The sequence below is a fragment of the Paroedura picta genome, chromosome 7 (genome assembly GCF_049243985.1).
Source record: "Paroedura picta isolate Pp20150507F chromosome 7, Ppicta_v3.0, whole genome shotgun sequence".
Classification (NCBI taxonomy): Eukaryota; Metazoa; Chordata; class Lepidosauria; order Squamata; family Gekkonidae; genus Paroedura; species Paroedura picta.
The window spans coordinates 47,930,179-47,942,674 of NC_135375.1; the positions used below are offsets into that span (position 1 = coordinate 47,930,179).

The 12,496-nt window shown below is 39.3% G+C and overlaps 1 long non-coding RNA gene across 2 annotated transcripts in view; it reads left to right on the forward strand.

The window, feature by feature from the left end:
- Positions 1 to 2,725: 2,725 nt before the first annotated feature.
- LOC143841785 (uncharacterized) overlaps positions 2,726 to 12,496 on the forward strand; it is a 56,054-nt gene continuing 46,283 nt past the window's right edge. Inside the window, exons 1-4 of one of the 2 annotated variants that reach the window (XR_013232827.1) lie at positions 2,726 to 2,831; positions 2,969 to 3,024; positions 3,797 to 3,848; positions 7,229 to 7,296. This is a non-coding gene — a long non-coding RNA (uncharacterized LOC143841785). Of the gene's footprint in view, positions 3,025 to 3,796; positions 3,849 to 7,228; positions 7,297 to 12,496 lie in introns of both variants that reach the window. The other variant, XR_013232826.1, reaches the window with a different exon arrangement.

The following is a 12,496-nucleotide window of genomic DNA, read 5'->3' on the forward strand; positions in this document are numbered from 1 at the left end:
TTGCATAAATATGGATAAATATGGATAATGGGATCAGCGTAAGTTAGAAAAGTCCTTCCTTGTGTCTTGAGAAAAATAAGTCTAAATAAATAAATCAGAAGGCCTTCCTGGCAAAAGATTAGGTTATGTGATAGCTATTTTATGCTATTAAGCACACACATTCAAGGAATATAGGTTCAATAGAGCCAGCTTGGTATAGTGGTTAGGAGTGCGGACTTCTAATCCAGTGAGCTCGGTTTGATTCTATGCTCACCACAGCACTGGTAAAGCTGTTCTGACTAAGCAATAATATCAGGGCTCTCAAAGCCTCACCTACCTCACAGGGTGTCTGTTGTAGGGACAGGAAAGGGAAGGCAAATGTAAGCTGCTTTGAGACTCCTTCGGGTAGAGAAAAGCAGCATATAAGAAGCAACTCTTCTTCTTCTTCTTCTTCTTCTTCTTCTTCTTCTTCTTCCTGACCAAGGTTATCATAACTCTTAGAGTGTGCATGTATGCATCAACCTTTGACTGATAGTTGGACAATACTATTCACAAACCACATATACAATATAGCTTCTCATGGCTGGTTTTCTCCCCCTTCTGTTTTTACTAGACTACTGTATAGCTTCAAGCTATTGAGTCCTTGAAGTATAAACACTAAACTAAAATACAGCCCATGCTATAGAAAATATCAAGTGTTTTATGGGTTTATGCAGGGTTCCTTTTTTCCATGTTGGCTGGACCTCCTCCATAAATCTTGTGATTCCCCTGCCAACCGCTATATGGATTGATGTTAATATTCAATAATTGCCTAGTAGAAATTAGGAAAACCCTATGTGGATGTGGCATAAATATGGATAATGGGATCAGCATAAGTTAGAAAAGTCCTTCCTTGTGTCTTGAGAAAAATGAGACAACTAATGAAGCTGATATCATTTGCTATATATCTTCAACTTGAAAATTATGCAGCGGAAATCTAAATATCTTCCTGAGTCTTCACACTGTCGGGTTAGAATGAACATGAATTTTCATAAATTGCAATTTATTTGTAATTAAAATAATGCAAAAACGGGAGGGAGGGCCTACTTGGGTAGTGCCTCTGACATAAGGAATCCCGTTGTCACCTTATGCATTTTTGTGACCTGTAAGATCAGCAATCTCTTCCTTCACTGCTACTTGTTATTCAAACTCTTTTCTCAAACAACTGTGTTTCCTCCCTAAATGTGCTTTAAAATGAGATTTTGTCCCAGCAAAATCAATGAAAACCTTCTCATGGTGCCCTCATCTTGACCATACATTTAGCAAGTAATAGCAGTAGAAGAAGCAATATCTTCTGCATAATTATTTTTGCCTTTAAATCATCTTGGGATTTTTTTCTCTGTAAATAGGATGTTGGTACTAGGGACCACACAAGAATAAATTCAATCAAATACAGTCAGCAGTCGTGGGTTTCTCCTATACTCTTTCCTTCTATTTTTCACACATAAAAACATGCATACCTAGATATTCTTTTTTGCCATCCCAAAAACTCCTGTGTTGTTTTACCCTGGAGCAATTGCCTGGTGCTGAATTATGAAGCACTGAAAATAGGGGCTTATAATGAAAATGTCATGCCACTATAATAACTTCCAATTCATGTTTCTACAAAATACACTGTAGATCAAATATAATATAGTTCTGCTTCATTTTATTTTGTATGCCATGAGCTTGTTCTACTGTGGCCATCACTTCTTAAACTTGTTCTGGAAGAATGGAATGAATCTTTATTTTCTGTGATTGGATATTAGCCAAGGGTTTTCAAACTTTGTCACTGCAAGCCTCCCAAGTGTAACTAAGACAGATGGCAAAGCTCATTCTCAACCCTGGTAAAGGGAAGGTAGGCAAACAGAAAAGAAAAAGAAGTGAGCCCACGTGGGCCTTTGCCAACCTTTGTGGTTCAGAAGGAGGCACGCTAAGAAACAAAAAGTCTACTAATAGAATGCATGCTTTTTCTGGTCCTCTGTACTATCAATCAAAACAGCACCCACAATCTGTCCTCTTGGTAAACATAAAACTGTAACATAAATAACATACTAATATTTAAACTTTTTAACTCCTAAACATGCATTTGAAGAGTCATTTTATTGCAGCATGATTAATCCTGTCAGATTAACCTGGATTTCAGTCAGGAATAAGAATAATCTTCTTGCAATTTTATGCAATGTGTATGGAAATTAGAGACATATGTCTTAATGCCAGATGATCAGACTGCTCTAAAATTAGCATTAATCTTAGCTAGGAAGGAAGGAATATGCACACTCAATTAGCCTTTAAAAACCATTGTTATTGACTCGAAGGAGGGCATTTTGTCCTGGAATAAGACGTGACACACCAATGTTTGGAATAAATAATAATCCTTTATTACCTCCCCACGAGAGCATTGGCACAGCATGGGAGAGGGAGCCTGACCTAGCAGTCAGCAGAGTCCAGAGGTGCCTTGGAGATCCACACCATTCCCAGCTACTCCTTAAGTCAACTAGGGAGCCTCATGCTCTATTCCCCAGCTGTGTATCTCTTTTTTGAATATCTCTTTTCTGCAGCATATTTCTGTAGAGATATTTCTGCAGAGATATTTCTGCATGAATATCTCTTTTCTGCAGCAGCATCTTTAAGTGTCAATGAATGTGTAGCCTGTTATTTAGTATGTATATGCTCAACAGTTTACTAGTATAACTTAACATAGTATGTGCATAATTTTGCAGTGTGAATTTACTCCTATTGAGTTCAACAACCTGCCATGCTACTATGCTTAAGATGACTCTGTTAATTGTCTAAGTGTCAGTAAATATATTCATTGAAAAGAGGCATTCATGGTAATTAAAGCCATGGATAGATTTGCCCCAGTCCAGCTTCAAATGAAGCTTGAGGCTAGACTGGCTGAGTGGTGAAACAGCCATCCAATTTGAAGGCAGATGAAGGAGATTATTTATTATTTTATTTTGTGTTGCAGCTTTTGCCACTTGCTGCCATGATTGAAACAGCTGCTCCATATGGACATTTAACTTGGTGAGTATCTGATTTTTAGTTCCTACCACCTTTATTGCGTGGCAAGTATTTTGTGAGCTACTTGACTGGCAAGTAGGCATCTTCATACGTGGCCATTTCATACATGAGAAAATCCTCAGGATGGACAAAAGAGCTGACAAGATACTTGAAACATGTTTGATGCATTTAAAAAAACATATTTGATGCATAAAAAGCAGTTTACTCTACAGGATAAAAAATAACTTGCCAATGAGACATTTATTCATTTGTGTTATCAGCAAATGCCCCCCCCCAGGAAAGCAAGAAACGTATTTGTTCAGACTGTAGAAGATCTCAGTTTGAAAATCATCTAGTGTTTTTAATATAGTGATATTCAGCTCTACAAAGCATCAGAGATTTATTTTTGTGCTGTACACTTGAATCTGACAATATATTATTCAACTGAATACTTTAGATATGAGGTCTTTTGTGTTTGGGACACTGACCACATAATAGTAATTATCTCAGTTATTCTCAAGCCTAGTGGAATTTTAGTGTAATGTTCAGCCTGTTCCCATCCATTAAATAACGCATAACATCTGTGGTAAGTACTACATTCTGTCACTTAAGTGGCATCTCCAGAGTCCAGCCCTTATTATCTTGGTGTGATAATAATTTGGCTGGCAATTCAGGCCCTTGTCATTTAGCTGAACTATTGTAACACCCTGTAACACCCTGTGCTAGTGATGTGATAGCTTCTAAAGTTGACATTAATTATGCCAAGGATATGAAGCTTTAGCACATTCTTTTGCAGTGAAGAAAAGCAGCTCTTTTCATCTCCACTATGTCTGGGTCTCTGCTGCAGGGTGAGTACATAAATCTACAAGTTTTAAACTCAAGGGAACATACATAATACTTCTGTTGGGTCACTAGACTACCATGGTATATATTTAAAAAACAATGAATTGTGATTTCAGTTAGTGTTCTATCAGTACAGCCGGTTTCTATGTATGACAAGGCCTTTTAAACATGTTAACGTAATTCCTTTGGACTTGGGGCAGATTTGTAACATGGAGACACAGTTGCATGATCTTTCTCCTTACATAAAATCTCATGATTCATTATTACTTTTTAAAAAATCTAATTTATTTCAGAAATGACATCAGTATATCCTATTATATTAATAGCTTTGTTTTTCAGGCCTGAATGCCTCAATCCCAGGAAAGTATATCCACTCCCATTCTTAACCCTATTCCTCACTTACCATCACTCTGAGATGAAAACATCCACATTTATAAAGCATCTAGCCACAGTGGTTAACTTTGTTGTTGTTGTCTTGTTGCTGTTATTAACTGCTTCCCTCCACTAGCAGGCTACATGCCTCTGCTACTGTATGATTACTGTCCACACTGACAGTAATAATCTAGTAAGGAATAAGGGAAAGAAGCTTTGTAAACACACCAGCGGGAGCCTTTTCAATATCTGTCCTACATATAAAGAATGTTTAGTGATCTGGTCATATGAGCAAGGTTTTCTCATCTGCTACAGTAAACACATAGGTCTCAAATGCCAACACTGTGCCCCAAGACAAGTAGATTCTACATGCTGGGATACAATGTGAATTGACCCATAGTTTACTGTACCTTTCTTTACATTAGAAAAGAGATACTTTACTATTTCCAAAGTATATATAAATATTTAATTCTCAGAATTACAGCATCTTGCACAACATATGCGTCAAAATCAATCTATATTATGTTTAATTCCTCCTTTCAGTCCCAGACCTGTTTAATTATTTCTTCATAGAATTTATCGTATTAGGATGTTACATATTCCAATAGCAAACTCGTGTTTGTAATTTGAACTGTAACCCATTTGACATATCCTTTTTTGTTTTTTGTAACACTCTAGCAATACTTTCCCCTCACAGGGTAGATGAAGAAATAACGAGGAGGAATCACATTTTCTGTAGAAGCTATCATAGCAATTATTTTGCATCTGACCAAAACAACTGTGGATTATCAAAGGAATTTATTCCCCTTGCTTGTCTATTTGAATTTAGCACCTTTTCAGAACATTGAAATAACTTCAAAAGAGGCCTCAATACATTTTGTGAGTCCAGCCATAAGCCTGGTGGAAAGACTGTTTTGCAGGTGCTATGGAACTATTTTAAGCCCTGTTGATCTCACTTGGGAGAGTGTTCCACTAGGACAGTACCAGGGTGTTTTCAGCTCTTGTTGAGGTCAATTTAATACCTCTGGGGCTGGGGATCTTGAGCAGATTTAATGTGCTGATCCCAGACCATTTAGGGCCTTAAAAGTAAGAACCAGAATCTATAATCTGATTCAGCCCTCAATCTGGAGCAAGTGCATCTGAGAACGCACTAGTCAAATATGTGCCTTCCAAATGGTTCCATTGAGGATTCAGACACCCACATTCTGGGCCAGTTGAAGTTTCCAGATCAGGTACAAGGGTAGTCCTGCATAGAGTGATGTGCAACTGTCTAATCTGGAGGTGACAGTTGGATGGATGACAGTGGCCATATTGGGTGTCACACTAGCTGCCACACTTGATAAAGATGGTAGAAAGCCTTTGTGGGAAGCATTTGTGGTATGGGACTCCATCTGGGGGTTGAGTCCAAGATCACACCCAGGCACTTGAGCCAACCACAGCCTCCAAGCAACTGGCCAGAATATTTGGAGGTAGAGATGGATGGTCATCCATCAGCAGATACAGCTGGGTGTTCATCAGCATATTGATGACACCCAAGCCTGAAACTTTGGATTAGCTGGGTAAGGGGGTGCATTGGATAGACAACCACTCCCTGTGAAACCCCACAAGTCAGGGCATATCAGTGGGAGGTACTTTCCCTTAACACTACCATGAATTTGAATTGAGATGCTGCTGTTCAGTCCCTCCCAGCCTCTCAGTTTTCTCCCCTACCACCTAGCTGAGAAATAGTGGAACATCAGGCTGGGAACAGACTTTCTGTAGACATGGGATATTTGGCAAGCTAGTTTCAGACTACATAAAATAGTATTTAAAAAAATAGCCTATCATGGAGGAAAAGCTAGGCTTTCTATCACTCTGCTGTGATAATTCTTCTTGTTCAGGGAATTTTAAATACAGGAATGGTAAAGAAACACTAAAAATGTGTTTCACACAAAAGCATTTTGAGACAGATCATGGCTACACATTATTCTTCCCATTGACCATTTATGCACTGGAGGTTTCATACTGGGCTGCAGGCTGGAGTTTTAGTCGTGGCAGGTTACCCCACCTCTTCCTGCACCCACACGGGGGAGCGTTTGGACTGGTGCACTTCATCCGCCCCCAATTTGTGCTCCTGCATGGGAGCTGGGGCAGTGAAGTTCCCAGTGAGTAAACGGTCATTCAGTTGCAATTGTAGATGCAGCGGTAGATATAAAAGCCAGAATGTGTTTGGGTTTTCATAAACTGATGGCCAAACTGCTCATGGGCTCTGGGCCTATGACTAGATCTCAAAGAAGGTAATTTGATCCTACAAAGAAGTTTTGGGTTTTGATCCAAATCAAGACTATGGACCAAGAGAAGGAGGAATTTACTTTACTTTAGTCCCCTCTTTCTATTTTCTATAGCCAATATATTCCCCCAAAGCTCCTGTTAACCCCAGAAGCCTGTCTTTTCCCCTACTAAAGCTAAAAAGGGAGCATTTAATGGCATAGGAAAATAATTTAACACTCCTTTCTTAGCACTGTAATGGCCTCTTCTACCCCCACCAGATGCTTTTTAGACCAAAAAACATGTTGAGACTCACAGTACACTGATGTCACATATAGTCTGACCCTAAGTTACTTCCTTTTGTCCAGCTTGGATGCTGAGGTTTTGAAATACGGTGGATTTTAAGATGGATAGACCTTCCTTTCCCTTGGCAGCCAGAAATAGTCTCTTATCAGTACAGGGGATGTATTTGATATTTCCTAATTGTGATTCTTCTCTCTTCAATAAACATTCAAATGCTAGTGTTAAGCCCCATGTGGCTGTAAGCAAGCCAAGAGGAAGCCATGATGAATTGCAACAACTCCAGTAAACTATTCATCTCACTGACATCATCACACTAAGCCTTCAGCTTCTTGCATGGATTTAAAATGTGAAGCGTGGTTCACAGCAGATAGAAGAAACATATGGTGAATTTTATTAGTCTTTTGAGGCAACTTAAAGATCCCAGGGGCCTTTGTGATTGCTTTCTTCTCCATTATATCCACAGTGGTGAAGGAACCAAGCCCCAAGAAGTGGTGTGATGATGAAGATGTGGATTATCCTTGCATACAGAAGGTATATTATGCAGTTAAATGTTGATGTCACACTGAGAAGAAAACTCAGACAATAAATGCCAGAAAGCATGTAAGCAGCAGGAGTGGGCAGGAGTGCCGTCCTGTTAAAGTGCTCCAAAGTGAAAATCAAAGCACAAAGATAAAAGTAAACACTGGTCCAGGCTTTTTAATCAGGCGCCTGGAGCAAAGCTAAGGCAGGAATGATAAATCTGTGACTATGTTATAGCCCAGAGAGAGCACTGCAGTTGATCAGGTCAATGTTTATGTTAACCGTGGTGGAAATCATTGAGCGCTCACCTTTCACCCGTGCAAATGAATCAGCAGCTTGGAAACTGTGGCTAATTTATGGCATAGCGTGCAATCTTGCTAACAGCTCAGGTGGAAAGGTAAACAATTTAAAACAATCCAAGATTTAGGTTCAACCTTCACACACTGATAAATGTGATGTGCTTATAAAATTGCAAATAGAAATAATTTGTTTGTGAGACATGGTATGAATTTGTTAAAGTCTGGAATATTTATTAGATATGGTATAATAGATGACAGGATATATGTGCTTAACACAAATAAGGATCTTCATTGTCAGAAATTATAGGTACTACAATTGGGTTCTAGTAATCAGTGAGCTACTAGATAAGTTCAAAATATGAGTACGGACAAAATTTTACTTCTCTTTATTTAATTCTAGAAACTTTGATTTGATTCCTGCAGAGATTTGATGATGCTGAATTTATGAACTGTATCCACTGGAAACCACTGCAGAAGCCATCACTTGATGTTGCTCTTATCAAGTTAAGAATTTACATGTCTGAAGTCCTTCCGAGTCTTTTTTTATATTTCCCAGCTGAACTTGCAGCTTATCTGATGACTCTCATATAGGAGAGGAGGGATACAATAGGGATGAAGTTATTGGGGTAAAGGCCTGACATTGATACCTTAGATGGTTGATTATAGACCCTTCCCCTCAAGGACAAACATTTTCTGTGGCCCATTATGCACGGCCGCCGAAACGTCGATTTCGGGTCACATGGAAAACACGGAGGGGGAAGACGCGACGCATACCAGTTATACACGGGGCGGGGCGCGACGGCGGCAAAACCCAGAGTAACCGATTATGCACGCGCCGATCCGGGCGCCGCTTCTGGTTGCGCCCCGGTCACCCGGAAGCTGCGCTTTCTTCCGCGTTTCACTGACGCGGCTTTTTCGGTGGCATGCACCAAAGCTGCGGCCGGTTGCAGCCGGCTCTGTGCATTATCGGTGTTTTTAGTCGCCGCCATTCCACCCCGAATGTGCGCTAAAACCCCCGTGCATAATGGGTCATAGTGAAAAAATCACACTCAATATTCTAGGAGCCCCAGAAAGCAGAGGTAACTTTAGATTAATAAATGGCTTCTTCCCATCATAAAATTCTTGTGAGTGTCCTTCTGACCCAATCATGCTTCTATTGTTTTTAACATCTTTCCATAAGAACCAGAGTGATTCTAGGGGAACAATCACTGAACTTGAATGTGGATGTCAAAAGTTAAAACCATACTTGAGCTAGAGATTCAGTAAGAGATTTTGTGACAGTTGCTGCCTTTCAAGTTTAACTCAATCTGAGGACTTAAATTTACTTAAATGCCAAAAGGAGTTTATGAAATTGCTTATGTTCACAGAGTATTATGGATGGTGAGCATTTTTCTAGCAGAGTGGAAGTAAACTATAGTTAGCTACTCTGCTAGAATCCCTTTCCCTGAGGGCTGATGTGTAATTCATGTACATATTTATTACAGAAAATGTACTCAGTAAGCCAAGAGTTACATTAAAACCTAGTGGTACTAGCCAGATCTTAGAGATGAAACTACACAAAACCTAGAAGAAGGTCAGAAAGCAAAAGGTTTTAAGAATAAGGAAATGGAATAAGAGATGCTAGAAGATGATGGGGAAAACATCTGGAGAAAGAAAGGAAAATCAGAAAACTACAAACAGGGTAAAGAGGCAGAGGCCTTCCCCTGATGTTATCTCCTGGCTCTGAGATACAGAGGCTTAATGACTCTGAATGTGAAGGTTCCCCTCAGCTACCATGGCTAGAAGCTACTAAAAGACTTCTCCATTAATCTATTGAATCCCTTTTTAAAGGTGTTTATTTCTATGGCCATCAGTACATCTTCTGGCAGTGAATTCCATATTATAATCACTCTCTGTGCAAAGTACAACTTTTGTACTCCTGAACACACTGTATCAGCCACACCCCCTGAGTTCTTGTATTTTGAGAGAGAGAGAGAGAGAGAGAGAGAGAGAGAGAGAGAGAGAGAGAGAGAGAATTTCTCCTTGTCAATTCACTCCACACATGCATAATTTTATAAAGCTTTATCATGATCCCCAGTTATCTCTTTTCTATAACTGAAAAGACCATCAGCCTTCCCTCATAAAGAAGATGCTCCAATCCCCTGAAGCATTTTAGTTGCCCTCCTCTGTATTTTTTCCAGCAATGCAATGTCCTTTGAGATATACAGTGACCAGAACTGTGCACAGTATTCCACAGGAAAGGTGCAGGACAAAGAAGACCCTGACCCTAGTTGATACCAGGCAGACCTCTCTTGGATCACTAGCCAGTTAGAACCAGTGAATGTTCTTTGGCAGTCATATTCAGAGAGATACTCCCTTAGGTTCTGTCGGTCAATGGAGAAGCTGCTTTGGATCTGTAAAATCAGCTTTTCTTGGAATGGATTGCACTCCCTGGAAGAGTAGATTCATAGCTTGGGATCCTATTAGAGCCTGGCCTACGACTAGCCATTCATGTAGCTTCTATGACATGTCTTTTATTTATTTATTTTATTTATTTAGATTTATATACCGCCCTCCCCGAAGGCTCCCCGAAGGCTTATCAACTCTGAGTGAATCACCAGCAACAACCATTCCTCAGAAAGCATGATTTGGCCACAGTGATCCATGATGTGACAATGTAATGTCAGATTAAGTAATGTGATCTACATGGGCTGCCTTTGAAAACAGTCCATAAATGTCAAATGGTCCAAAATGCAGCAGTCAGGCTATTGTCATGAGTTGGTTACAGCTATTGTGGAGAAAGATCCACACTGGTTACTCATCAGTTTCCTGGGACAATTCAAATTCCTGGTCCTTACCTTTAAAGCCACAAATGGCTTTAGTCTGAAGAACCTAAAAGAGCATGTCTTCCCTTATTATCCAGTTCACCAGTTAAAGTCTTCCTCTTAAGTCCTGGTCTCTGTGCTCTGCCTTTGGAAGTGAGGCAGCAGGTGACTAGAGATAAAGCACTTTCTGTCTGTCTCTGAAACACTATCCCATTTGAAGCTTACTTAGTGTCTTTTCTTTTAGGAGCCAGCCAGGCCAAAGCACATCTTTTAATTCAGGCTTTTAATTAGGGGGTTTCTCTTATCAGTTTTTTCATGGTTTGCTTCTGTTTTATGTACAGTTCTTTTATGCTGTTAGGTGCAATGGCTTGTTTTTAATAGCTTTTTAGTAATGGCTTCTTTTTCTATTGTGATGTTTTAATTTTCTTAATTTAGGATATTTCTATGCTGCCTCAAGCAGGAAGCTGAAGAAGCAGTATAGAAATAGTCTAAATACATAGAATAATGTCAAGATTGTTTCCTAGGTAGGTCACCTCATTAGTTCATTCATTACTTCTCAACAAGTACCTATTTAAGCAATTTTGCTAATCAAGATGAAGCCAGAGTGAATCAGCATCAATGGTTCAACACCTTTCACTCTAAACTCAAAGATGTTCTTGGTAATGGAAATGCAAAAAGAAAAAAAAATCCTAAGAGAAAGAACGTTAGATAAATTCAAGGAACAGAGATACATCTATAGTACTAAATGGTCTTGACACCTAAATGTTCAAAGTCAGTAGGTTGGATCCAATCAGATTTTCTGCTGGTTAAAAAGGGAGTAAATGGTCCCCTCTGACCACCAAAAAACCTATGCTGGGTCTCATTGGCTCTGCACGAATGATTGCCACATAGGTTGGGGCTGTAGTAAGGAGAACTGGGCAAGACTAAAAAAAGAAGCGTTAGATCCAGCCTACTGTTCCTCTGAATGATAGTTGCTGAGACAGAAAGCAACCGAGAGAAACTGTTCTGCTGGGTGTGGACTTTGCAGGGAACCTACTATGAAAAACAGGATTAAACCATGTTGTGAAGATGGAAGGGGTCAGGGAACTAAGACACACAACTTTGTCTTCTTTAACAAAATGGTCTTTTCACTGACATACTTCTCCTTCTTAGCCGACTAATATCACACTTGCTTCCAGAGCTCCCCTGAATCCAGCTCTTCAACTACCTTAGGGTTAAGAGTTTTTTCTCCAGCAGACTAGGCATCAGAGTTTGGATTTTTTCTTCCAGAATTTCTTTTTCAGCCTCCCCCTTATTTTTTTTTCCAGGGCTGTACTTAGAACACAACTGTTCTCCACTGAATTCAGATTTTTCCCTCAGGCTGTCCTGAGTATCTCTCACTTGACTGAGTTGCTTGAATCTCCTTTCAGACTCTTCAATCTGACTAGCCTTCTCTTTTCTTCCCCTACTCTCACCCCATCCCTTCTTAGGCAGTCAGTCCAATACACTGACTTTGCCTGGCATTAACTCTTTATGAGCTGGGATCTGCATGGAAACAAACAATCCCTGTATTTATTATTCTTTTCTTTATTTTTCCTTCTCTTTTTCTAGGTTTCCTTTCACCCTTACTTCTGGGTTCTGTCACACATGGTTTTAAGGGTGAAAAATAAATGTACTATTTAATGAACTTAATTATTTCTTATGAGTTTAGAAACTCATTATGTTCTAGAAGCACCTGGCAAGCAGAATTAAGATGGACTAACAGAATCTTGATCTCATACAGCATGGCTCTTCTTACATTAGTCACATAAAGACTGAGGGAATCTCAAGTTGATGGATACTATATTTCAATTCAGCAAACAGGAATGCTAGTAAAACAGAACTATATGTTTCAGATGAATTACTAGTTAGAGATATAACTTGCTTTGTGCAAAATTGTACTCGGTATACAGCTATAGAGATTAATAGATGTTAATAAACTAATGTTACCTGTTGTTAATAACTATAGCATTGATTCTTGAGTCATAGAACTGTATTTTATCTCTTTTCCTTAAGAAAAGGCAATACACATACAGTTGTTGTTCATAATTATGGTGATGAAAGTAGTAGTAGTAGTAATAATAATAATAA